The sequence below is a fragment of the Ranitomeya imitator genome, chromosome 2, assembly GCF_032444005.1.
Source record: "Ranitomeya imitator isolate aRanImi1 chromosome 2, aRanImi1.pri, whole genome shotgun sequence".
In the NCBI taxonomy this organism is placed as follows: domain Eukaryota; kingdom Metazoa; phylum Chordata; class Amphibia; order Anura; family Dendrobatidae; genus Ranitomeya; species Ranitomeya imitator.
In genome coordinates, this window is record NC_091283.1 from 354619214 (window position 1) to 354646967 (window position 27754).

At 46.1% G+C, this 27754-nt stretch overlaps 1 protein-coding gene and 1 long non-coding RNA gene across 2 annotated transcripts in view; one reads left to right on the top strand and one right to left on the bottom strand.

Moving 5' to 3' along the window:
- The window catches only part of LOC138663778 (oocyte zinc finger protein XlCOF6-like), a 54979-nt gene that overhangs the window by 20184 nt on the left and 7041 nt on the right, over positions 1 to 27754 (top strand). The gene's annotated exons all lie outside the window — the stretch shown is intronic.
- LOC138667434 (uncharacterized) lies at positions 2887 to 3999 on the bottom strand. The gene is made up of 4 exons (XR_011318757.1): positions 3920 to 3999; positions 3763 to 3829; positions 3594 to 3668; positions 2887 to 3431 (listed from the first exon to the last, which is right to left on the bottom strand). It is a non-coding gene; the product is annotated as an uncharacterized lncRNA (long non-coding RNA).

The window sequence follows — 27754 nt, forward strand, 5'->3', positions numbered from 1 at the left end:
GCCCGTGAGATTGAGAGACTGCTCATTAAAAGGACAAAGATTTGGTGGAACCGTGTGTTTTGGAGCGTTATATTTCCAACAAACTAATTCCGAGAGGCTTGAGGGTGCGGGTCATCCCCACATTCCCTGTGGAGGATGATGATTTTGTTACTAAATGGGAGGATGCATGCGGCACATGTTCTTTCACCTTCATGCAACTATTGGTGGAATTAAATACGAAATCGATATCTAGTCTTGACAAAACTATTGATGAGGCTGAGCGTAATTTCAAAGTAATATGCCCGGTTGATAAACTCAACGGGTATGAATCTAAGATCGAGAAGAGCTTGGATGCATGCGTTAAGAAGATCCTTGACTTGCAGGCCTCTAAACTTCAGAGGGATACAAGAGACTTCACAACTAATAATGTCTATCATTGGAGAAAGGCTAATTCCTACACCCCTCGATTGACAGGTGCTCCGTCTGAGAGCTCACTGTCTAACATCAGTGATTCATCTGAATGGTCTACCTCCTCTATGTTGACACGTTCGGGACCTAGAAATAAAAGAACAAGGGATGTGGACTTTCATCCGTATAAACGGGTACAACATAGATCACCTGAACGTAAAAAGAATAACAACCAGGTAATCAACCTCAGTTCCCATCCATTAACTGATACTGATTTGACTTTGTTGGGTAGGGGTCTTACCTTCTCGCCAAAATCAAGATTTGATATGTTCACGGCGATCAAGGATTTACACTTGTTTGCCAGGACATTGATATTTAAAAGACATTTTTTTGATCCCCACTTGCAATCTTTGTTTCCCACAGAGAAGGAACAAATAGCATTGCAGGATCTAGAGGATTTGGCCTTGGAACATCAAACTGGGGAAGGAGGTAAGATCCCGTCATCCATCAGAGTCAAGTCTAAGAAATTCCCTCCTCTATCTACATGTGCAGCGATAGATTTATTTGTGCAGGTTGTCACAAGGGAATTTAACAGGATCCCTAGAGGGGTTGGTAGAGATAATCTTACTCGTACTGAACGTGAGAGATTGGAGGTCCTGCGGGAGCTTCCAGACGTAGTGCTGAAGCCAGCCGATAAAGGCGGCAATGTTGTCATATGGCCCAAATCCTCCTATGAAAATGATGCCTTTCCTCAGTTGGGAAATAGGACATGCTACAAGCGTTTGACATTCAATCCTTTGTCGTCCTTTACAGACCAACTTAACAAAATTCTTAAAATTGCCGTCAATAAGGAGGTTATCACCAAAGAGCTGGCTTCGGCACTACTAGTTGTTGAACCAATCATTTCTACCATGTACTTGTTACCTAAGATACACAAGAACCGTGAAGCTCCCCCAGGACGTCCGATCATCTCGGGTTCAGGTAATTATCTTGAAAAAGTAAATTTATGGCTGGATTCCAAATTACAACCTCTTGTTGAAAGTCTCCCTTCATTCTTGTTGGATACTGGGGAGTTCCTCAAAAGGGTGGATGGTCTCCATATTGGGCCAGAAACCATACTTGTAACAGGTGATGTTGAATCCCTGTATACAAATATTAAACATGAGGATGGTCTGGCCGCAACCAAATTCTTTTTGGACATGTCGAATCTACCAATGGGGATCATCCACCTGATTATGGAACTCCTGCATTTTTCCCTTACTCATAACTTTTTTATCTTCAAGGGGTCCTTCTTCCTGCAGCTCCAGGGCACTGCCATGGGTGCGGCTTTTGCCCCGGCCTATGCAAATTTGTTCCTGGGGCTGTGGGAGAGGGACCTCCCCCTGTCAGATCAGGGTCTTTCGATGGACCGTATCCCCTTTTGGGTACGGTACATCGATTACATTTTCCTGATCTGGCAGGGGAACCAAGTACAACTTTCTGAATTTATGGAGGTGATCAATTTGAATGACAAAAACATACATATCACTTATCATCATGATGTTGATAGTATTGATTTCCTCGATGTCAAGATGTGGAGGGACCTTGAGGACACCCTGCAGACTACTATCTTTAGGAAAGAAACTGCATCCAACATGTTGCTGCATGCTTCCTCTGCCCACCCTAAGCCTCTCATCAACTCCATTCCGGTCGGACAATTCCTGCGTCTTCGCAGGATTTGTTCCGATGAGAATGATTTTAAAATTAAAACACAAGATTTGAGCGTGAGATTTCGTGAAAGGGGCTATAGTGTATAATTATTTATAATAAAAAAAAAAAAAAAAAAAAAAGGTTCCTCGCATCATGTTCTCATACACTTTATGCAGTATTAGCCCTCTGTGTCTGTACTGCTACATACTTAGGCAGGTAACTGGTTCATGCAGCTTTACATGAACACCTGAGCCTTACACTATAGCTGGTCCGAATAACTAAAGCAATTGTTACCATCCACCTCTCGTGTCTCCCCTTTTCCCCATAGTTTGTAAGCTTGCGAGCAGGGCCCTCACTCCTCCTGGTATCTGTTTTGAACTGTATTTCTGTTATGCTGTAATGTCTATTGTCTGTACAAGTCCCCTCTATAATTTGTAAAGCGCTGCGGAATATGTTGGTGCTATATAAATAAAATTATTATTATTATTATTATTATTATTATTATTATAGTGGACGCTCCATTAAGAGAGCATATAATAGAGCAAGACATACTACTAGGCAATCTTTGCTCTACAAGAATAAAACCCCTAAGAGTAACCAAAAGATTAGGTTTATCACGAACTATCACGCTCAGTTCTCACGAATGCGGAGTTGTCTCCAAAAAGCATGGCCGATTCTTCAGAACGATCCGGTCTTAAATCAATTGTTACAAGAACAAGATACACGGCACTCTATAGATTTGTGAGTAGAGGTGCTCAAGTAGGGTTTCCAGATCCTTAAATCAACTGTATCAAAAAGCTTGGCACTCAATAATGCTTGTAGAAAATAAAGTCATTTATTTTACATCTGGACAAACAGATCAGCTGTAGCTCGTATCTTGCTAAACGTTTTCGGTCCTTTGTGGACCTTCCTCAGAGCAAGTTTATCTAATGTAATACAGAGATTATACAAAATAGAAAAAAAGGAAAAATGAGGATCAAAATAACAATCTGTCAATGTCAAAACACATTACATAACTCAATATAAGACAAAAAACATAAATAACTGCAATATATGTCAAAATGCTGAAATAACGGTGACTGCAGCTGTTAGACTAGTTTCCGGAGAGACAAGCACAGAGCGTATCCAGGGTGACAAAATACAAAGCGTGACGTCCATTAACTATAGAGTCATCAGTACCAACTTGAGATCCTAATGGAAAGGATATTGTGGAACGGGGAGACGAACGTGCGTGCTCCTTACGGATCTATGTGGGTGACGTAGATAAGCTGAGGTATCGTGATGCATACTAGAGACGTGCCTAAAAGAACAATGCCATAATCGTGCTCTGGTGTATCGTGCCAACATCTCATGATCTGGAGAAGAGAACGTAGTGTCAAAAGCAGAGTAATAAAACACAGAGGCAATCTCATCAGTTCAAGAGAAGTAGGATTACAAGGAAATACGGTGACAATGGGATTACTGCCCATGTTGTGTGTCCTGTGATGCTAAATAGGCTGATGCAAGAGAATAATCACCTGGAGCGTAGGATCTGGACATTTAATCAGATGCATGAGTATGCTGACAATATATGTAGAGGCAAATTTCAGAGGCTGCAATGTCCAAAAAGAGATTCGATAAGAATTTCCCAGGTTATAAGGGAAAGCAACCACATGGTAAGTGTAGGATAATGATGGACAAGCTTACCACTAATGGAGACTGTGACTGTGAGCAGAGTAAGCTGCTTGGGCATACGATGTGCCCACACTGTGCACTAAAATGGTGAAACAATGGTGGGTCAGTGTAACGCACTCACAAAATAGAGAGGCATTTAGAGGGGGGAACGCCACGTGTGTGTGCTTACCGTTATGTTGCCTGGAGCGCTGATGGCGTGCTGAGACGCTGAGGGAGTCACGCTGCAAGTGTGGCCAGAACTTCCGGGTATTTAGCTAGGAGGGGGCGTATCACATGCAACTGCAGGTCAAGGCAGTCATGTGACCACAGTGGGTGTGTGCAGGCACAGGGTATTGTGAGCCTGTATAAAGATACAGGAGCTGCTGGCTCCATGTAGCAGAGGGGAATGAGTGTGTAGACACAGGAACTGATGTATGCAAGGGAATGGTAGCTCCTGGATTAAAAAGGGAGAGGGATGTAATTCTAATGGTAACGAGGTTCCCAGGATGGGTGTTGTGTCATGTGTGGAAATAAACGTGGGCTATTGTAGCATACACAAAAGCGGCTAGGAGAGAACATACTGGAGAAATTAAGCAATAGATAATCTGCTATAGCATGATATACTATACCGTGGATAGCACGGGGTGCCCAAAAAGAGTGACTAAGTGCAGGACTAGCGGTTCTATGAGGAAAAAGAGAACATAGATTAATGAAAGCACATGGATAATACTAAAGACTGCAACAAAGCATGAATTACAGTGCGAGGGTTCAATTACAATGAATTGAATGCAACATGATGGAATCACATAAAATGATGGTATCATATAGTTGTCCATAGATCACAGAAAACTGGAGGTATCATAATCTCTATTTAGTCCCCTAAGTTCCAGAGTCTGAAGGGTAAAAATCCAATACGCCTCACGTTTCTTTAACAGTTTAACCCTGTTCTGTCCCCTTCTGTTAATGTCCACTTGTTCTAGAACTTGGAACCTCAGTTGGGCCAGATTATGCCCTGCATTGTGAAAGTGATACGGAAGGGGGAGATGGTTCTTCTTGCACCTTATGTTAGATTTATGTTGTGATATCCTATCACGTATGGCTTGCGTGGTCTCTCCCACATATGCAAGGCCGCAAGGGCACTTGATCATGTAGACCACATACATGGAATCACAGGTGAAGAAGCCTTTCGCCGGGTAACCCTGGCCTGTGTGGGGGTGAAAAAATGATCACCCTTCTAGATATTGTTGCATTGGAGGCATTTGAGACAGGGAAAAGTACCCTGTCTCTGTGACTGTAAAAACAACTGTTTTGGTATCCTGATATTGGACCCAATATCAGCCCTTACCAGTTTGTCCCTAATGTTGGTGGGTCGGCGGTAGCAGGGGAGAAACGGTTGTTGGAACTCAGGGATGTTAGGATAACTCTTACTGAGAATGTTCCAATGTTTATGTAGTGAAGCCTGGACCCACTTGGAGTAAGGGTGGAAGGTATTAACAAAGGGTATGCGCGGAGTGGAGACCCTGTTTCTGGGGGTTGCATGTCTTGCAGAGGTCAGGAGTTGTGATGGATAGCCCCTGGTGGAGAATTTCTCTTCCATTTCATCAAGTCTTAGTGTCTTAGTGTCTTCCTGGGTTACAATCCTTTTGACTCTCTGGAACTGTGAAATAGGAATGGACTTCTTGATGGCTGGGGGGTGAAAACTAGTATATTCTAGTAAGCTGTTCCTATCTGTGGTTTTAGTGAACAGATCTATAGAAAGGATACCTTCTGCGTTCTTTTGTAACATGGTGTCAAGGAAACTCTTTTCCGTACTGTACTGTAGTGTAAATTTGAGTTTGGGCCAAATACTATTGATGTGAGAGTCAAAAAGTAAAAGTGTTTCTATTGGCCCGTCCCAGATACAAAAGATATCATCTATGAATCTCCGCCACAATCTGGAGTGTTGCATGAATAATGGATGATTATAAACAAAATCCTCCTCAAAAGACGCCATGTAGGCCACCGCATACGGGGGCGCTACATTAGACCCCATCGCGGTCCCCTGTCGCTGAATGTAAAACGTGTCCTGGAACATAAAATAGTTTTCCCTGAGGACTAGGTCCAGCAGGTCGGAACAAAATCGTCTAATCCTAGGGTCAGTGTTGGCATCCGCCAACAGTCGATCAGTGGCCCTCATCCCTTTGGTATGTGTAATGGATGTGTACAAACTGCTCACGTCCCAGGTGGTAAGAATAGCCATTGGGGGAAGTGGGCCCTGTCTTTTAATTAGATTGATGAAGTCACTAGTGTCCAGGAGAAACGATTTTGTTTGCTTAGTTAGGGGTGTTAAGATCTTCTCAAGTGTCATAGCTAAAGGGGACAGGATGGAATCGGTAGATGATACTATCGGTTGGCCTGGTGGTTTGTGTAATCTTTTATGTATTTTGGGTAATACATAAAAGATAGGAATAATAGGATCGGTCTTGATGAGGTAATTCCTAAGTTTCTTATCTATGGTGCCTTCTTGTAGGTGGCGGTCAACTACAGATAGAATTTTGTTGGCTATGGTGTTTGTAGGATTATATGAAATGGCCTCATATACTCTAGTATCCCCGAGTTGTCTTTGAACCTCCGCCATGTAATCAGTTTTGTCCATAACGACAATTGCCCCACCCTTATCAGCTGGTTTAATGATAAGGGATTTGTCAGTGGATAACTGTTCTAGTGCTATCTTTTCATCACGGGTTAAATTTGTGTGGTGATGGAATTTGCCCTGACTGACCTCACGGTTAAGGGTGTCTATGTCCCTATCAACCAGAGAGATAAATGTCTGGATTGGAGGGTTGTCCTTGGGTGGCATATAGGAGCTAGGCTTACGTAGACCCAACTCATTGAGCTGTAAGAGGGCCGCAGTATCATGGGCTGCTGTAATCATTGGGTTTTTAGAGAAGTGAGCTTTTAACCTAAGGTTACGGTAGAATCTTTGTAGGTCTAGATTAAGTTAAAAAAAATTAAATTTATATGATGGACAAAAGGAAAGGCCCTTTTGTAATAAAGAAAGTTGGTGTGTATCTAGACTTTTGGAAGAAATAATGATGACAAGAGGTGGTTGCCTACCTGGGATCTGGTTGTCACTTGGGTTCTTATGTCCCCGGCGGCATTGCCCCCCCCGCCTCGTCTTCCTTTTTGCCGGCTTCGGCTGTTCCCTAAAAAAGGGGTTGTAGTGGAGTTGTTTGTGGAACCGGTTCGGCTGTCTGTTGAGCCAGAAGAGCTTTGGGAGGTGCGTCGTTTGTAAGAATGCTGTTTGTCCCTCCATTGGTATAATCGATTCTGTAAGTAGTCCTCCGTATCTCTCAGGAATTTTGCTCTCTTTTTCTTCTCCAGCTCTTGTCGGTGACTTTGAAGTGTAGCTTGGTTTTTGGATTTGACTTCTTGGTACTCCCCCTGTGACATAGTGCTTGATAGTTGATTCTCTATCGCTGAGATCTGAGTATTTACAGTATCCAAACTTTTTTGTAGGTAGGATAGGGTTAAGGTCATTAAGTCGAAGGAACATTTGTTCAAAATTTGTTCAAATTTTGTGCAGTATTTTTTGTCGTCTTTAAAGAAAGTAGGTTGGAGGGGGACTCGCAGGCCCCTCGGGATGCGCTGAACCCGTAGGTATTCAGCTATGGTGATGGTGTGCAATTCAAGATTAATTGCCCTCTTAGTCTCTCTCTCCAGGTCCCTGTGCTTGAGCTCCTGAGTGGGAGTGTGAAGGAAATCGCTCGATGCTGTAACTTTGGAAACGATTTCAGCTGCTTCGGAAGCGTTATAAAAGAAAGTCTCACTTGACATAATGAATAGGTGCCCGTGTGAAGGAAAATGTAACAAGAACAAGATACACGGCACTCTATAGATTTGTGAGTAGAGGTGCTCAAGTAGGATTTCTTGGACATTGCAGCCTCTGAAATTTGCCTCTACATATATTGTCAGCATACTCATGCATCTGATTAAATGTCCAGATCCTACGCTCCGGGTAATTATTCTCTTGCATCAGCCTATTTAGCATCACAGGACACACAACATGGGCAGCATTCCCATTGTCACCGTATTTCCTTGTAATCCTACTTCTCTTGAACTGATGAGATTGCCTCTGTGTTTTATTACTCTGCTTTTGACACTACGTTCTCTTCTCCAGATCATGAGATGTTGGCACGATACACCAGAGCACGATTATGGCATTGTTCTTTTAGGCACGTCTCTAGTACGCATCATGATACCTCAGCTTATCTACGTCACCCACATAGATCCGTAAGGAGCACTCACGTTCGTCTCCCCATTCCACAATATCCTTTCCATTAGGATCTCAAGTTGGTACTGATGACTCTATAGTTAATGGACGTCACGCTTTGTATTTTGTCACCCTGGATACGCTCTGTGCTTGTCTCTCCGGAAACTAGTCTAACAGCTGCAGTCACCGTTATTTCAGCATTTTGACATATATTGCAGTTATTTATGTTTTTTGTCTTATATTGAGTTATGTAATGTGTTTTGACATTGACATTGTTATTTTGATCCTCATTTTTCCTTTTTTTCTATTTTGTATAATCTCTGTATTACATTAGATAAACTTGCTCTGAGGAAGGTCCACAAAGGACCGAAAACGTTTAGCAAGATACCAGCTACAGCTGATCTGTTTGTCCAGATGTAAAATAAATGACTTTATTTTCTACAAGCATTATTGAGTGCCAAGCTTTTTGATACAGTTAAATCAATTGTTGCCCGCTGCTCCTAGTGTCACAGTTAGACGCTCACGGAATTTGAGAGACCACCTTGTACACAGCCACTACCAAGGTGAAATTAAATCTACTTTTTTGGATATGGGTCGTCCTGTGTGTGGCTGTACTCCTTGTGGCTGGTGCGTCGCCTGCCCCAATGTGGAGCGCACTCGCACCTTTGTTAATTCTGCAGGTACTAGGACATATGATATCAGGAAACACATTTCGTGCTATTCACGTTATGTGGTTTACTTTGCTGTCTGTCCTTGTAATCTAATTTATGTAGGCATGACCATTCGCCAACTAAAGGTGCGGGTGCGTGAGCACATCTTGGGGATTCAGGCGGCGGCCGGCCATGATGACGTAGCCACGCTCAGGACTTTACCACGTCATTTCAAGCTTCATCATGATTGTGACAGTTCCCTCCTTAGGGTCAGGGGAATTGATATGATCATTCCCGGGATCCGTGGGGGTGACCTGAGTCAGAAATTGGCACGCTGTGAAACAAGGTGGATCTGGGCTTTGGACACTGTCCAGCCCAAGGGGTTAAATGAAACAATTAGCTTTGTTCCTTTCTTATGAGATAGTCCTCCCTCTCCGGGCCTATACTGTATTATGCTATATATGGTTTCCACTGGCTTTGTGCACAGTTAGGCGTTTTCTTTGTTTTTAACTTCTTTTATTCTATTTTACCTAGCAACCATCCATTTCTCTTCTGCTCGGTTTATGTACTGCAGCTAATCCCTTTGGACATTTTGTACAGTACTGGATGGATTGGGCATCGCTTTTATTGAACATATGTGGCTGCAAGAACATCTGGATCCGCTTCTGAATATTATGTGTATTCATACTTCGTCGCCATCTGCTTATGCTGATATGATATTGTACATGTCTGTTGTATACCTTTTATATATATATATATATATATATTTAGGATTTATGGTGGTAGTTAATAGGACATTACAGTACACATATGTGCTATTTGGATGGTTTCATCTGCATTCTTACAGGTTGGTCGTAATATATTGCGCCCATACTACTATTCCATATACTTTCTGCATATTTTTCTGCCGATATTCATTCTCCCTATTATGCCCATCACCTAGACGCGTGCTCGCCGCGGCGCTCAGTCCGTTGTCCGGTTTCCCTCCCTCCCGGCGTCAGACGCCAGCGCCGCCCAGCGTCCTGTGTTGCCCCGGTGATGTACGCGTCATCACTGGTGGACGGGACTTAGCAGAGGCGGCTATGCGATGGTATAATGGCGGCGATGCCCTGTCATGACTTGATGTCGGCGCAGCTTAGCGAGATCGATTGCCATGGCAACATGGGTAATGTGCGCATCTATGACATCACCTTTCTGGCACACACTGATTGTTATTATACCACTCAGCTGTTATCCCGAGCAGTGATTGGTGGTTGCTTCCTATTTTAAGTCTGTTACTTCCCCTTACCTGTTACCCCTTGAGAAAGGCTCATCAGGCTGAAACGCGCGTTGGGGTGGGTACACGCTGAGGACCGTGGTTTACTTTGTGCCTGCGCAGGTAATTATGTTTCACTTGTATAGCAGCTATTGTTGATGTTGTATTTTCTAGCTATATTCCCTATTTGGGTATCTTGTTCCTGCCATGGCCATATATAGGAGTCCTCTTTTGGAACCTAGATATTGATTGTTATTACTTACATGGTCCACATGCCTGTACCCCTGGCCATTTCCTGTTGCACATTGTGACCTGAGTGTTTCCTACTTCCCTCCCTGGTCTTGCTGAATATCCTGTTTTATGTGTATTTAATAAAGTATTTGTATCATTTTCTATTACATACTTTGTTGGGTGTTTGATCGTATGTTTTCTATGGTAGTTTATCTTCAGGTAGCGATTATCCCATAGATATATCCAGTATGGCCCATTATTAATTTGGATTATATGTTATTTATCCATAACTGTTATATGGGCATGCTTCTCATGAAGCTGTGGTGCTCCTTTACCTGACACTTCCCCCATTACTTTTGGGCATGGGATGCCCTTCTGTTGCAATTAGATCTGTATTGTTCAAAGCTTACAGTCAGGAGGATCACCATACCCCCTGGAATTAGAAGACACTGACCCTTACATGTGCAGATCTATTATCTTACAAACCAAATGATAAAATATATAGAATGTGCTGCCAACTTAGAAAATGATTTGATGAAAAATATTTGTATGGTGGACGAAGAAAAAGCAGAGGGTGATGTTGCTGTTGCTCTCTAGAATCCTGCAGTGTCAGTGGGGAATCTAACATCCATTTTTTTAGCTACTAATTTCATACCAAGAAATAGGGTTCACGTGAAAGGATTCTAGTATAGAATCGCCATAGCTACTTATTGAGTCAATTGAAATAGGAGTAAATATTAAGGGTGATAGAAAGGAGGTTATGGCTAACCAATATGAGAAAATATAAGAGTATCAGTGCATCAGGTGCAGACATCACAGACATTCAGAGGTCGGTAATCTACCCTTTCGAAACAATCTTATTGGGGTTAAATAGGATGGGTGTATGATATACAGATGAATCATTTTATTGTTTGCAGAAGGAGATACATGAAGACAATATTATAAAATATTCCCCCAATCATCAGCCTTTATGGAGATAATCAGTAATTTCCATTTGACATCCCTAACAGCGAGGTATTGAGGTCCTCTAATACAGGCCTGTGCAAACTGCATCTCCTGGGCCACATCCGGCCCTCTGGCTCTTCCTGTCCGACCCACTGACGGGCACAGCCAGAGGGCCGGAAAGGGACTGAGCGTGTGTGTTATTCTGTTGTGTTGTATATTCTGTGCAGGGGGGATAATGATTAACCCAATCTCCTATGATGTTATCACATCGACTCCATAGACTGCACATGTAGATTTCTCCCCCACTGCCTATCACCTCCTGCCCCACTTGTCATGTGGATCTATGCCTGTGGGACAGGGGTGGACAAACAACTTTTTTCATTGTATTTGTTTGATCACCTGCTAATAATTACTATAAGCTATATTGCAACAAGTATTATTAGGCTATGTTCACACAAATGTAATTCCGGTCCAAGTGCTGTCTGTGGAAAAAAATACCCTGACTTCACACTGACAGCACAATGAGAAACGTTATGCAATTGAGCTATTCAGATTACAGTTTAATATGGACCAAATATCAGTCTGAAAAACATCAGAGCACGCACCAGTCTCTTCTCTATTTCAAGTGAGACTCACCTATTGAAGTCTATGGATGTTGTAAGATGACTCCTGGACAAGTCCTTGAGGGGAGATATGTGTCATTGCGGCTATTAGCTGCAGTGATGTGAGCTAGGAAGTATGCTCCAGCACGTATAGTGCTGAGAGCATTGTTTGGGCCTCTCCAGGGTCGGGTTTATCCCCACCGCAGGGGCGTGGTTTGGTTAATAAAATGGAGGCCAACTGCCTCATTCAGTGTCTGTGGCTGGAAGTGTGGAGACCTCCATTGTGTGTGTGCTAAAGACACTGACCTGTCCAGGCGGACCCATTGTACTTTATGCTTTATGAACTGTTTATTTTTCTGTTTGTTACTTTATACTGGAAAAGGCTTTTCATTTGTTTTTCCTAACCAGAGCAATTTATGTAGTTTGAATAAACTTGCTTGGACATTCCAGTGATATTGCTTCCTGTGCCTACCTCAACTGCAGCTGAGTGAGTACAGATCCTCGCAATTGGTGCAATTGGGCAGCATTCCCATCAGAGACGTGAGACTGCTACAGGAAGGGCTGCATGTCCTGGGTTAAGTCTGTCACAAGCCAGCAAGCATCACCAGACAAGATGGAGGACCTGCTGAAACACCTGGTCCAGTCGCAGCAGCAACAGCAAGAGACTAAGGCTGGGTTCACACTGCTTTAGCAGCAGCCCGTTCAGTACATACGCTAACGGGCTGCTGTAACGCAAGTGCCGACGTTTACATTGCGCTAGCTCTATCTGCGCTAGCAGTGACGGACCCGGAAACGCTGCAGCCCGCTTCTCAGGGTCCGTCACTCAATGACGGCACATCCCTAGCGCACGCCCATTGTGGGCATGCGCTAGCGATGCGTCCGACATTGCTTTCAATGGCGGCGTTAACGGACTACATTACACCGCGTTATGCCGCGGTGTAACGTAGTCCGTTTAACGGACCACCATAACGCAGTGTTAACCCGGCCTAACAGGCTGTTATTACAGCAGAGCAAGCAGGAGCAACGGCAGCAGATGCAGCTTCTGGCAACTGCCATCCAGGGCTGGACGAACACCCTAACCCCAAGTCCGGCTGATGACACCCATGTCCGGAAGGCGTTAAGACGTGTGTTGCAGAAAATGACCCCCAGGGATGATGTTGAGGCCTTCCTGACCGTGTTTGAAAGGGTCTCTGAGCTGGAGAAACTCCCGCCAGAGCAGTGGGCAGAGGTACTGGCACTATGCTTGTCGGGGGAATCCCAGAAGGCATACTATGACTTAACTTTGTAGGACGCCAAAGAGTATGACAAGCTAAAAACTGAGATTCTCGCGCACTTGGGGGTGACAATGACTATCAAGGCACAGCAGGTTCGCCACTGAGCGTATCACCGGGACAAACCACCTCGCTCCTAAATGTTCGACCTGTTTCACCTGGTCCAAAAGTGGCTGCAACCAGTGTCCTCTACGCCTGCGCAGATGGTAGAATGGGTGGTGATGAACCGGTTTGTGCACTCCCTGCCGAGGCCCATACAGACTGGGGTTGTTCAGGGTGATCCCCAGAATGCCGATGAACTGGTCGAGAGATATCAGGGGATTGAAGGTTCCTTGGAAAGGCAGCCCTCTCCATACTGGGGGTCCCAACAGGGGGCGGAGGCCCAAAAGGGTGGAGCATCCAAGGTCCAAAAGGGCGGGGGAGGTGGTGCCATGACCACTGAGCCAATGGATTGCAGCACAGGATGGCGCTGCTCGTATTTTGCCTATCCAGCCTGTAGTGCTGTTCCCCAAACGGGAGACGGGCCGCAGGTATGCCCCGAGACAGTAAATGGGGTACAAGTCACTGGTTTGCTGGACTCGGGAAGTTTGGTAACCATAGTGAGGGGCACAATTCCACATAGGCTGATTCTTGGAAAGAGGATGGAAGTCCGCTGTATCCATGGTGACACGAAGGACTACACCGTGGCCCAGGTGGTCATAAATACAAACTGTGGCACCAAGTCACATGAGATCGGCATAGTCAAGAACCTATTGCACCCTATTATAATAGGTCGGGACTTTGTGTTATTTTGGGACTTGTGGGGAAAAGGGAGGACATCTGGTTGCCCGGACAACAGCCAGATCGCTTCTAAAGAAACCTTGTCGCAGGTGGCAGATGACATGTTTCTGTTGTGTGTACTTGTTTGCAATGAGAATGAGGCAGCATCCACTGAGGTGAACGCCCCTGAGCTGGAGGTGTCCTTGGGAAACTTTGGAAGTGCCCAACTCAGGGACTTAACTCTAAAAGGGGCCTTTGATAATGTAACTCTACTTAATGGTGTTGCTCAATAGCTGGGGGCTGACACTCGATACCTACATTTTGCCACGAATGGGGAGATGATATATTATGTCACCAAGCTGAGAGGGGAGATAATTGAGCAGTTAGGCTGGTTTCACACTTGCGTTTTGATCTGCAGCATTTTAAACGCATCTGCAAGTGCATGAAAAAACGCATGTAAAAGTGTACAAACGCAGTGTTTTTTTGTTGCATGCGTTAACGCATGCGTTTAAAAAACGCAGCGTTTGAACGCGTTTACATGCGTTTTTTCATGCGTTTGTGTTTTTTTTGCGCAAGAAGAGAAATTTCACAAGAGCAAAAGCAAGATAATCAGACACCACCAATGGGACTAGAGAGGGCGTATATGATGGGCTCTCTATATATAGACCCTGCGGCTACTTAAATTTTAACAGCTTGCTACTGTATCCTGTGTCATGATGGATCTTCGCATGGAGAGCTTTTATTTCAACCTGGATTTCAGCTTCAAGATGTTTCTTGCCTGTGCTTTTGCTTGGGAGCAAGACCGAAACCGCGAAAGATGGAGAAGGAGACAACGTAGGCGTTTTTGGAGGCACCCCATTATTAAAGTGCTTGAGAGCCGTGGAGCCTATCACACGCTCTATGCCGAGCTGAATGCCAACCCGGAGAAATTCCAGGAGTACACGAGAATGTCGCAAGAATCGTTCCGGGATTTGCTGTCTCGTGTCCAAGGAGCCATATGGCGACAGGACACCCAGCTCCGTAGAGCGATTCCACCTGAGGAACGTCTGCTGGTGACATTAAGGTACGTTCAAAATCTAAACCAATGACAGTCCAAATTTCGGTTATTCTGACATGTATTTTTTGTGTATTTTCCCCCTTTTTTTTTTTTTTTTAACCACACCATAAAAAGAGTAGATTGTAATTTTGTTTTTTTGTTTTGTTTTTCATCTAGATTTCTTGCCACAGGGGAGAGTTTATCTTCCCTCCACTTCCAATACCAGCTTGCAATATCCATCCTGTCCGGAATAGTTGTGGACACCTGTCGGGCTTTATGGAATGCACTCCGTGATGAGTTTATACCACTACCCACCATGGACATGTGGTGTGAAATTGCTGTAAAATTCTTGAATGTGTGTGATTTCCCCAACTGTTTAGGAGCGGTGGATGGAAAGCACATCCGCATTATCAAACCTGCCAGAACTGGATCGGAGTTTTTCAACTACAAAAAATATTTTTCTGTAGTGCTCATGGCAATAGCTGATGCGGACTGTCGCTTCATCGCCGTGGACATTGGAGCTTTTGGCCGTGGCAACGATTCCCAGACTTTCAAGAGCTCGGATATGGGCCGACGTGTGTATGGCAAAAATTTAAATTTTCCCCCTCCACAGCCTCTCCCCAACACTCAAGGCCCACTGCTGCCATTTGTTATGGTTGGCGATGAGGCCTTCCAGATGTGTGAAAATCTACTGAAGCCCTATTCCAGTCGTGACTTGGACCACACTAGAAGGATCTTCAACTACAGACTGACCAGGGCCTGAAGAACAGTAGAGTGTACCTTTGGCATTCTCGTCGCTAAATGGCGCATTCTGACATCAGCCATAAATCTAAAAGTGGAAACAGTTGACGAGGTGGTCAAAGCCTGTGTGGTTCTCCACAATTACATAATTACTAAGGAACGACCCCACATTGAACTGGATGAACCATTTGCACACCCTCTGCCTGATTTCCACCATCACCTGCTGCGGTCAACTGCAGCCGTTGGTCTCATGCGGGACCAATATGCTGCCTATTTTGATTCAGATATTGGACGGCTGTCATGGCAGGACAATGTTGTGTAAATGTCCTGTTGTATCTTTATCTGTACCAGTAATTTTCTACAATGAAAAAAATATTTGACATTAATAAACTTTTGTGTTGGTTGTGTTGACCGTGTCTCCTATCTTTTTCCTCTCCAAACCAAGGTTACCCAAAAACGGGCAGTTTTAGATCTGTATTTAATATCATTTTTTGTAATCCAAAACCAGGAGTGGGTGATACAGGCAGAGGTGCTAGTTATTATGTACATATCATAATTGACCTCTAATTGTTCCACTCCTTGTTTTGGTTTACAAATACTGATATAAACCACTGTACATATACTGCTAGTAATGTCAGCCATGTTGCTTTATTGGTAAGTTTGTTGACGTCATTGCGTCATGATATCCATTGGACACAAAATGGAGAGACAATCACTGTCACGCTATCTATACTCATCAAGTCAGGTGTCAGAAATAATGAATTCATGATAAACATATACAGGCTCATGAATTAACTATTTCTGAAACCTGGGCAGGTGAGCATAGATATGTAGCGTGTGACAACCATTGTCCCCTCAATTGGTGTGTAATAGATTATTATACAAGGCAGTTATCTACTCAACAGGTCAGGTGTCATAACTTGCGAGTTTTTGGACACCTGACCTGTTCAGTAGAGGACTGCACTGTATTTTCACCATTTTCTCTTCATACTGCCACACTAGGCATATACAAAAAGAGATTATGGAGATAGATGTTATATTTTTGGGGCCACCTCATATCTGTATACTAAAGACACACATATAGCTGCAGTCTTGTATTTTTAACTACTGGAGATATGTTGTGGCCCAAAAAATAAGTGTGTGGCGAAGTTTCTTGGCGCACGGTGTGTGTTGCCAGCGGCGAAAGACACAATAAACCAAACATACGGTAATTGTGGCAAATCAAACTTGTTTTATTTTGTTAACAATGTAAAAAACTTATTTGAGTGATGTAAACGGGGGGTGTGAAGAACTGAGGCCTGGCTAACCGTGGACGAAGCAGAGGTGGCTGGAGAAGGGGCAATGAAACTAGAAGGGTCTGGAAGTTCGGGGATGGGGCTTCACACATGAGAGGCTTGAGACGCACTGGAAGGGTGAGACAAAACTGACAATACAGACACATCGGTAGGTGAAGGGGGAGTACTAAGAGTTTTTTGTTTTCTGAGTTTTTTGGGGGGTTTGCCTGGTAGGGGGTCGTCTTGGCAGGCTCATATGCTGTAGCGTGGTGGCGGGAGACCCGTCAGGGTCTCACACTCCATTGCGCTTGTCGAGCGCTCGGCCATGCCAGAGTCCTGCTGCGTCGTGGTGGGGGGGAATATAAAGCCCTGCCAGGGTCCTGCTGCATCGTGGTGGGGGCGATCCTGAAAGCAACGCCAGGGTCCTGCTGCATCGTGGTGGGGGCGGTCCTGAAAGCCACGCCAGGGTCCTGCTGCATCGTGGTGGGGGCGGTCCTGAAAGCCATGGAATGGTCCTGCTGCATCGTGGTGGGGGCGGTCCTGAAAGCCACACCAGGGTCCTACTGCATCGTGGTGGGGGCGGTCCTGAAAGCCACGCCAGGGTCCTGCTGCATCGTGGTGGGCCCGGTCCGAAATGCCACGCCAGGGTCCTGCTGCATCGTGTCAGTGGAGGAGGTCCAAGCCGGAGCAGCGGTGGTGGCGGTGGGATGTCCAACTGCACTCGTCATGGTGTTAGCGCTGTAGTGGAGTCCGCCTGTGGAAGGAATTGAGATGGCCGTGCAGTGGTATGCAGCAGAGGTCGGCATGGAGGTTAATCGTGACAGTGACGGCACAGTTGAATATGCCGCCACTCTCTGCTGTAAATAACGACTCTGCTGCATAGCCTGCACAAAAGCAGCATTGCAGGCCTGCATCACACTGAGCTGGAGATCAGGGCTAAGGTGTTCCGACATGCCCTGCTCAATTTGGTTGAAAAAATGATGAGCTGGCCTCTGGAGGTCGGCTTTCACTTGATCAAGGCTTTTGGTGACCTCCTAGATACGGCAATTAAAGAGGTTATGAGAAACATCCTTTCGGTCACCTAAAGCCTTGATTGCTTCGTGTAAAACCAAGCTCAAGTGCAAATACTCGGGCATGAGTGACCTGTCCGAAGCCCTCTGTCGCCACCGGGATGAGCCCAAAAAAAAGGGTGCAGTGGAAGAGTACTGCGAAAGGGGAAGACCTGATGGACCAGCTCCCTGGTCTCCAGTTAGTGTGGAAGGCCCACCTGCTACTGCGCTGCTGGATGGCTGGGACGGGTCCGTGGATGCCGGATGAAGGACCGCTCCAGAACCTGGGCCGACACTCGTGCTGTGTGTGCTGTGAAAAAAAGGAAACAGAAAATTAATACCAAAAAATGACCAGATGCTAAATCCTGTGGAATTTTAAAATACAGATTATGTCAATGCAATACAACCGAAAGCATGTGAGAAAAACTTACGTTCTCTGGACAAGGACCGGTCTTAAAAATGACAGCACGCGATGATATTTGTAGAGTCTGATCCTTGCTCCTGACCCACTGGCAGCACGACTCTCTTGGCGCAGGTCCTTGTTGAAGCGGTCCTTCATGGAACACCAACGTGTTTTGACTTTGTCCACTGTTAAAAAAAACATTATGGTCAGGAAATGGAATTTTTGCCGTTCAAAAACAACTGTGTGTGATGAGAGAAACTCCGGAGAGTTTCTTTCATCACACACAGTCAAGAGAGCACTGCAAAGGTCTCTGCTGCTTCACAGTGCAGTGCAATACTTACCAAATGCACTACGGACCCGTGGCGTGGCATTGTCCCATCCATCCCACAATGCTTGGGCCACCTCATTCCATAAACGGCGGAGCGTGGTGTTCATCGAATGCAGTGGATCCCGGCTGTCCCACAACGGAACTCGCTCCTGGACTAGGGTTATTAGGAGGTCGTTGTCGATAAGGTCATCATTCCGTCGTGAAACCTAAAAATTAAAGACAATCATTAAAGTTTGCTCAATCACATAAGGAAAAGAAAGAGAACAGATGATGAGAAATGGCATGAATACGAAAGTAAACATACAAAAGGATTCCAGAAGAAAAATTTAAAGAAATACGAGTGGAAAGAAAGGAAGATTCAAGAATTTTACAATGAGGACAGTCAGCCTTGTATACATACCCGCTGCCGTCTTCCCACCGGACCTTGACTCCGCTGCTCCTGCCCAGTCTGTGCCTCAGTAGAAGTGCTCTAAAAAAAAGGAAAAATCAAATTGTCACATGTGTCGATGTGACAGTGAATACTTACCAATCTGACGAGGCAAATACTCACCTCACTGACATGCTCCACTTCCGATTGACGTGGCTCAAACTCCTCACCAGATGAAGACTCCGAAGAAGACATTCTGAGGCATGTAGAAAGAAAGAAATGGAAGAAATTAGGACATGTAGAGCCAAAAAATAGAAAATAAAGGCATTGGTTAGGATATACTCACATTGATCTGGGTCTTGTCCTCCAAAATGCGACCTGCCAGTGTCTTGTCTTCTTGAGAGTCTGATGAGAAGTGTCCTGAAACTTTCCCCAACCTCCCTTTTATCACCTTGTTGGTAGGGGGTGTCTTATCAGTGTCTAGACATGGTTATCTTAATTGAAATGCATGCGTTCAAAAACGCATGCAAACGCATGTACGCAAAAACGCATGCGTTTCCTTAGACATCAATGTATTTTTTGACGCAAACGAACGCATGCGTTTTCATGCGTCAAAAAAAGCCTCTGAAAATTACTACATGTTGCATTTCTGCAAAAGAACGCATGCAGCAAAAAAATGCATGCGTCGTTAAACGCGGCCAAACGCGTACAAAAAACACGCATGCGTTTTTAATGTTAAACATAGGAAAAAAACGCATGCGTTTTTTTGCGGTACAAACGCTGCAGATCAAAACGCAAGTGTGAAACCAGCCTTACTGGTGCCAGAGCAGAGCGTTAGACATGGCTCATACATGTGTAGGTGGTCCCCTTGGCGTAGAGAAAACCCAGGAATTGATCCTCCAGAGGTTCTACTGGCCCGTTTGTCACTATGATATTGTGAATTTCTGTAGGTCCTTTCCCACCTGCCAGCTGACATCTCCAGTTGCCCATTATTGAGGTACCGTTTTGATCGCATAGTCATGGATCTAGTAGGACCCTTGGTGAAGTCTGCAAGAGGAAATCAGTATATCCTGGTGATACTGGACTATGCTACATGATACCCGGAGGCCATTCCACTACATAACTCTTCCGCCACGTGTATCGCCCAAGAGTTGGTCCATGTCTTCTCTAGAATGGGGTTGCCTAAAGAGATCCTGACAGACCAAGGGACCCCATGTATGTCTAAGGTGATGAAGGAGTTGTGCAAAATCCTGCAAATCGCACAACTTCGGACTTCAGTCTACCATCCACAGACAGATGGCTTTGTTGAAAGGTTCAATAAAACCTTGAAGGGCATGTTGAAGAAGGTTGTATTGAAAGATGGACTGGACTGGGACTGTCTGCTACCGTACCTTTTATTCTCCATCCGAGAAGTACCGCAGGCCTCTACTGGGTTCTCCCCTTTTGAACTATTGTATTGCCGACACCCTCGTGGATTCCTCAACGTAGCAAAAGAGACATGGGAGGCGGAGTCTACACCCTACAGGAGTGTAATCGAGCATGTGGCCCAGGTGCAAGAGAGGATTGCCAAGGTGATGCCCCTCATGAGAGAACACCTCCTTAAAGCACAAGAGGCGCAGTCGAGGGACTACAATAGGTCGGCAAGGGTGATTCATTTCAACCCTGGTGATCGAGTACTGGTGCTGTTACCAATGGTGGAGACCAAATTCCTGGCCAAGTGGCAGGGTCCCTATGAGGTAGTGGAGAAAGTTGGGGAGGTCAACTACAAAATCCACCAACCGGGGAGGCAGAAGCCCTACCAGTTGTACCACATGAACTTAATCAAACTATGGCTGGACAGAGAACCTGAGGAAGCCACTTGCCTGCTGGCCAAGTCCAATGTCAGTGCAGAGGATGTCAAGGTGGCAGACACCTTATCTCCCTCGCAGAAGCAGCAGAGCCGGGAGTTGCTGCAAAGGAACAGAGACCTGTTCTCATAACTTCCGGGGTGTACGAAGGTTATAGAGCATGAGGTCCTGACAGAACCTCAGGTCCAGGTCAACGTGAAGCCATATCGGATTCCAGAAGCTCGTCTAGAGGTAATCTCGAAGGAAGTACAGTGGATGCTGAGCCTGGGAGTTATCGAGGAGTCCCAGAGTGGCTGGTCCAGTCCAATTGTCTTGGTGCCAAAGCCAAATGGGGAATGGTGGTTTTGCAATGGTTTTTCAGAAGGTGAACGAAGTCTCTAAATGCGAAGCATACCCAGTGCCCCGGGTCGATGAACTAATTGAGAGGCTTGGGCCGGCTTGGTACATTACTACCCTTGACCTCACAAAAGGGTATTGGTAAATTCCTATGTCCCAAGATGCCAAGGAGAAGACTTGCCTTTTCAACGCCAGATGGGTGCTTCCATTACACAAGGATGCCATTTGGGTTACAAGGCACTCTAGCTACATTCCAAAGAGCCATGGACCGGATCCTGGCCAACAAAAGGTACGCGGCGGCCTACCTGGACGACATTGTAATCTTCAGCCAGCATTGGGGGAGTCATCTGAGCAAAGTCAAGGCCGTACTTGATGCTCTATGGAGGGCAGGGTTTTCTATAAACTCTGTTGTGAATTCAGCTTTTGGGCTCCCTCCGGTGGTTGTAGAGGGTAATGCTGTTGTGCCTGGACTGCAGTTGTGGACAGGTGTATCTACTAATTGCAAAACTGACTGGGGTATATAGCTTTGCAGGATTCTTTAGTCCCTGCCAGTTGCCCATTGTTTTTGGATGATTCACTTCCCTGCTGGTCTCTCCAGTTTGCTGTGCTTTTCTACAAAGATAAGTCCTGGCTTTGTTTTTGCTGTCCACCTGCTGTGGACCTTATAGTTCTGTGCATATTCATGTTTTTGTCTTGTCCAGCTTTGTCTGTGAAGGATTTTTTGCAGCCAAGCTGTGTCTCTGAAGATGCAGATATACCCCCCATGTCTTTAGTCAGATGTGGTGATTCATATTTTCTGTGGTGGATATTTTCTAGTGTTTTTATACTGACCGCATAGTACTCTGTTCTATTCTTTCTTTTTAGCTAGTATGGCCTCCTATGCTAAAATCTGATTTCATATCTGTGTATGTTATTTCCCTCTCCTCTCACAGTCAATATTTGTGGGGGGCTATCTATCCTTTGGGGATTTTCTCTGAGGCAAGATAGGTTTCCTGTTTCTGTCTTTAGGGGAAGTTAGATCTTAAGGTACCTTCACACATAACGATATTGTTAACGATATCGTTGCTATTTGTGACGTAGCAACGATATCGTTAATGAAATCGTTATGTGTGACAGCGACCAACGATCAGGCCCCTGCTGGGAGATCGTTGGTCGCTGAATAAAGTCCAGAACTTTATTTCGTCGCTGGACTCCCTGGAGACATCGCTGGATCGGCGTGTGTGACACCGATCCAGCGATGTCTTCACTGGTAACCAGGGTAAACATCGGGTAACTAAGCGCAGGGCCGCGCTTAGTAACCCGATGTTTACCCTGGTTACCAGCGTAAAAGTAAAAAAAAAACAAACACTAGATACTTACCTACCGCTGTCTGTCCTCCAGCGCTGTGCTCTGCACTCCTCCTGTACTGGCTGTGAGCCGGAAAGCAGAGCGGTGACGTCACCGCTCTGCTTTCCAGCTCCCAGACAGTACAGGAGGAGAGCAGAGAAGCAGAGCGCAGCGCTGGAGGACAGACGGCTGTAGGTAAGTATCTAGTGTTTGTTTTTTTTTACTTTTAGCATGGTAACCAGGGTAAACATCGGGTTACTAAGTGCGGCCCTGCGCTTAGTTACCCGATGTTTACCCTGGTTACCGGCATCGTTGGTCGCTGGAGAGCGGTCTGTGTGACAGCTCTCCAGCGACCAAACAGCGACGCTGCAGCGATCTGGATCGTTGTCGGTATCGCTGCAGCGTCGCTAAATGTGAAGGGGCCTTTAGGCTGTGCCGAGGGGTCTAGGGAGTGTTAAGTACCCCCCACGGCTACTTCTAGTTGCGCTGCTAGGTTCAGGGTTTGCGGTCAGTACAGGGACCACCTTCTCCAGAGTCCGTCTCATGCTGCTCCTAGGCCACCAGAACATAACTCAAAAAAGCACTGTTTTCTCCAGTCACCTTCCACGACAGTCACCTTGGAGGATGTCTCCCCACCCTAATGGGGGACAGGAAACACAAAGAGGTTAAATAACCCTCCCCTTCCTGCTTTCTCCAGTGTTTTTCCTGTCCCCCAGTGGGGCATGAAGAGGTCCGTCCTGGTGCTGCCGCGGTCGGCGAGCGGAGCCCTAGAAACATTACCGTAGAAACCGGGCAGTCCGAGGTCAGAGGTTTCCCCTCTCCTCCTCCAGATGACTTCTCCCGTCTCCATGTAATGTGACTCGGGACCCCTTTCCCGCCCCTACCGCGCCTCTTCAGGAGGTAAAGCGGGGCGGTGATGTGCAGCCAGTGTCCTCCCTGAGGTCCGTGGCGTCGTCCTCCCCTGCAGCCGCGTGCACCGGAAGTGACGATGGCGCGCACCGGAAGTGAGGCCGACGTTCACTTCCGGGTTCGCATCTCGGCACCATGCTGATCACGTGTTCGGTGTGCGGCCAGGCCTCTTTACCTTCAGCTACTGGGTCGTTCCTATGGATCCTCCCTGCGGATCATAGGAGGAGGAGCACACAACTGACCCTTTATCTCGATCCCTATATCCTGGTCGGGAGCCTCCAGGTAAGACGCAGAGTCTCTGTGACTTGTGTGACTGGTGACAGGTCTGAACTTGGATGGCGACAAACCTGCTGCATCTGCAGATCCCAGCATTCACCCTCCTACCGCGAGTAGCGGGGCTGGTCCCTTACTGTCCGGGCTTAATACCTATGGGTCACTTAGTATACCTTCTCTCTGTTAGGGAGAAAAGGTCTCTGCCCCAAAGAGCAAACCCAGCCGAAAGTGTGGTGTTTGTGGTTTCAGGCTCCCTTCAGCTTATAAGACGACCTTATGCCAACCCTGCACGGATGATATACTACGTGCCGAACAGCCCTCTCTCCTGGATAGTATAAAAAGTCTCATCAAACAGGAGGTGCAAACCTCCATAGCAACCCTTTCCCAGCCCCCAGTGCCTCATCCCCCTCCACCTAAAAAGAGGAAATTGGCACTGGCTGAATCTGACTCAGGCGAGATTCATACCTCAGGGTCAGAGGACATTTGGGAAAACGAGGGCTCCACATCCACCTCTACGCCTGATATTAAAAAATACTATTTCTCTTCCGAGGATATGGAAGAACTAGTTTCCACAGTGAGAAACACCATGGGGGTGGAGGAAGTAGAGGTGAAACATTCAATTCAGGATGAGATGTTTGGGGGCCTGAAACCCAGGGGTAAAAAAGGGTTTCCGGTTCATGAGAATGTCCAGAACCTTATATTTCAGGAATGGTCTTCCCCAGAAAAGGGACTTTAGCATACCCTCAGAGTTAAAAAATCGCTTTCCCCTTGAAGGTGATAGTTCTATTTGGGAAATCCCTAGGGTGGAAGTCCAGGTCTCTAAAATAACCAAGAAGATGTCCCTCCCCTTTGAGGATTCCTCCCAATTAAAAGATCCAATGGATCGGAAAATTGAAAGTCACCTGAAAATATCCTGGGAAACCTCTACTAACCTGATCAAAACCAACATAGCTTCTACTTGCGTCTCCAGATCCCTCTTTCTCTGGCTTCGTGAATTGGAGGAACACCTCTCTCAGGGGACCTCTAGAGAGGAGATCCTTCACTCCCTTCCCCATCTCCAAAAGGCCGCGGCTTCTTAGCCGATGCCTCAGGAGAGTCAGTCTGGGTGACAGCAAAATCCTTAGTCCTCTCTAATTCCGCTAGAAGAGCCCTTTGGTTAAAATCGTGGGGGGGGGGGTGGGGGGGTGGCATTACTTCTAAGACTAAACTCTGTGTCATCCCCTTCCAGGGACACCATGTATTTGGTCCAGTCTTGGATGATATCCTTGAGAAAGCTTTGGATAAGAAGAAATCACTTCCAGAGCAGAAATTTACTAGGAAGCGTTTTTTTCGTTCCCCTCGTGAACAGCCCCAGAAGCAATTCAGGGGAAAGGGTAAAACTGGACGGTGGAGCTACCCGAAAGGAGGTAGAGGCAGGAACATCCTTGTCCCTCAACAACAACAGACCCCAGACAAACAGTGACTCTCCGGTGGGGGGCCGACTCTCCGACTTCCTTGCCCAATGGCAGTCCATAGCCACAAACCAGTGGATCCTTCACACCATACAGTTCGGGCTGAAGTTGGAGTTTGAGACTCTTCCCCCCATCCCGGTGTCTGAGGATTGCCCCGTCACACTACCGCCTCCCTCCCGCTGGACCCACAGTGAGGTTTGATAAAGACCCTAAAGGTCGAAACGTTACCTCAGAACTCTATTGACCACTGTGGTGTTACCCAATAAATATTTCACATTTCTGAAGCAATTTAAAAATATTTTCTGAGTGTGGTTGTTTGTCCAAATCTATGAATTTACTGGATCCATTCCAGGTTCAGCCTGCACCAGCTTCACCTCAACAGAGTGCACGCCTTTCCCCTCTAACTACAGTCTCCAGACGTCCAAAACTCCTTCCTCCTACAAATACAAGACCTCTTGCGAGAAAAAGTAATTTCTCGGGTACCCCATCAGGAGATAGGCAGAGGCCATCACTCTCGCCTGTTTCTCATAAGGAAACCCTCCGGGAAATGCAGGGTCATCATAAACTTAAAACCCCTAAACCAGTTCATCAAATACCGGAGGTTCAAGGTGGAGTCGATCAAGACAGCAATCCTCTAATTGGGAAAAACTGGGTGATGGCTACAATAGACCTGAGGGACGCTTACTACCACATTCCGATCCATCCGGATCACAGTAAGTTCCTCAGGTTCGCAGTCGCCCACAACAAAGGGATCACCCATTTCCAATTCAACACACTACCATTCGGCGTCTCCTCAGCACCGAGAGTGTTTTAAAAAATCACGAGGGAAGCGGTTATATTCATCCGTCTCCAAGGAATATGTCATTCCTTATTTGGACGACTTCCTCATAGTCGCTCCATCAACATCTCGATCGAACCAGGATGTGTCAAAAACCCTGGAGAGCCTCGAATCCCTAGGCTGTATCCCAAATCTTCAAAAATCAGACCTCCACCCTTGCCCAAGGAAGAAATTTATGGGGATCGTCCTAGACTCGGAAAAAAGGACATCTTTCCTTCCCGAAGATCGTCAACACGACCTTCGCCAGAGAATCTCAAAATTCAAACAGCTGAGATCACCAACATTGAGGGAATCCATGTCCATTCTGGAATCGCTGAACTCATGTATTCGGGCAATATCCGGGGCTCAAGCGCACACTCAAACCCTCCAATCCCACGTCCTTCTATACTCTCGAAGGTACCACAACGTACTGTCAAAGGAGAATTCCACTTCCCGGACATGTGAAGTCTGCTCTCTCCTGGTGGCTGAATTGCCAAAACCTACGGAGGGGGGTGAGCTGGGATCAGCTCCCCCTAAAGATTCTTTGTACAGATGCCAGCCGAAGGGGTTGGGGAGCTGTGGTGGAGGAAACATATTTTCAGGGATTATGGCCCCTGAACATAAGATCCAGATCTTCGAACCTGAGGGAATTAAAGGCAGTGGAGGAAGCACTGATAGCTGCCTCACCTCTAATTCAAAATCATCATGTTCGGGTCTTCTCCGACAACGTAATGACAGTAGCCTACCTTCGACATCAAGGTGGCACGAAGTATGCCAGCCTAAAACTAATCGCGGAAAGAATATTTTTCTGGGCAGAGAAACACCTGTTGTCTATCTCGGCAACACATCTCAAAGGTTCAGACAATGCCCAGTCGGACTTGCTGAGCAGGAGGGATGTCCATCCGGGAGAATGGTGCCTGAACCAAGCGGTCTTCCTATCTCTGACTGCGAGATGGGGGAGCCCAGACGTCGATTTGTTTGCAAATGCTCAGAATGCAAAAACAAACACCTTTTTCTCTCTCAGTCCGGCTTATGGGGCTCGGGGGGGGTAGATGCCTCCGCCCATCCATGGAATTTCAACCTGGGTTATGCCTTCCCGCCTATCCTTATGTTGGCGAAAACACTGCCGAAGATCCTATTGGACCAGGTCACAACGATCCTAATTGCTCCAATGTGGGCAGGGCGCAGCTGGTACAGCGCACTGATGGACATGGCATTAGAAGGTCCCTTACTTGTACCCCAGACCTCCGACCTCCTTTACCAGTGTCCCCTACGTTACTCAGACTTGAACAGACTGAACCTAGTGGCTGGGTTACTGAAGCCAGCATCCTAAAAGCCAGATGTCTCTCCAACAGGGTAATCCAAACGCTCCAAAAGAGCAGGAAACTAGTGACGAATGCCATCTATGGCAAAGTATGGAAAAAGTTTACTTCCTTGTGCCTTCCCAATGTCCCTGATCCCTTCCACTCCAATATTGCTCAGATCCTGGACTTTTTCCTGGAAGGGTTGGAGCTAGGTCTTTTCCCGAGCACTCTGAAGGTTCAGATTTCTGCTCTTTTTTTTTTTACCAAGACCTGGCGGGCCACCGCTGGATTAAACAATTTATGACCTTTGCAAGTAAAATACGTCCTAGGCTCCCTAACCGGGTCCCTCCCTGGGATTTAAATTTAGTACTCCACAGTCTAACCCAGGCTCCCTTCGAGCCCTTGTCCTCCATAAGACGGTTTTTCTGGTGGCAATTACCATGATTAGACGCATAGGAGAATTGCAGGCCCTGTCAATACAGGAACCCTACCTATCAACTCGGATATTATAGTTTTACATTTAGATCCCTCCTTTATGCCCAAGGTTGCCTTAGACTTTCATAGGGGTCAAGATATTGTGCTGCCCTCATTTTGCCCAA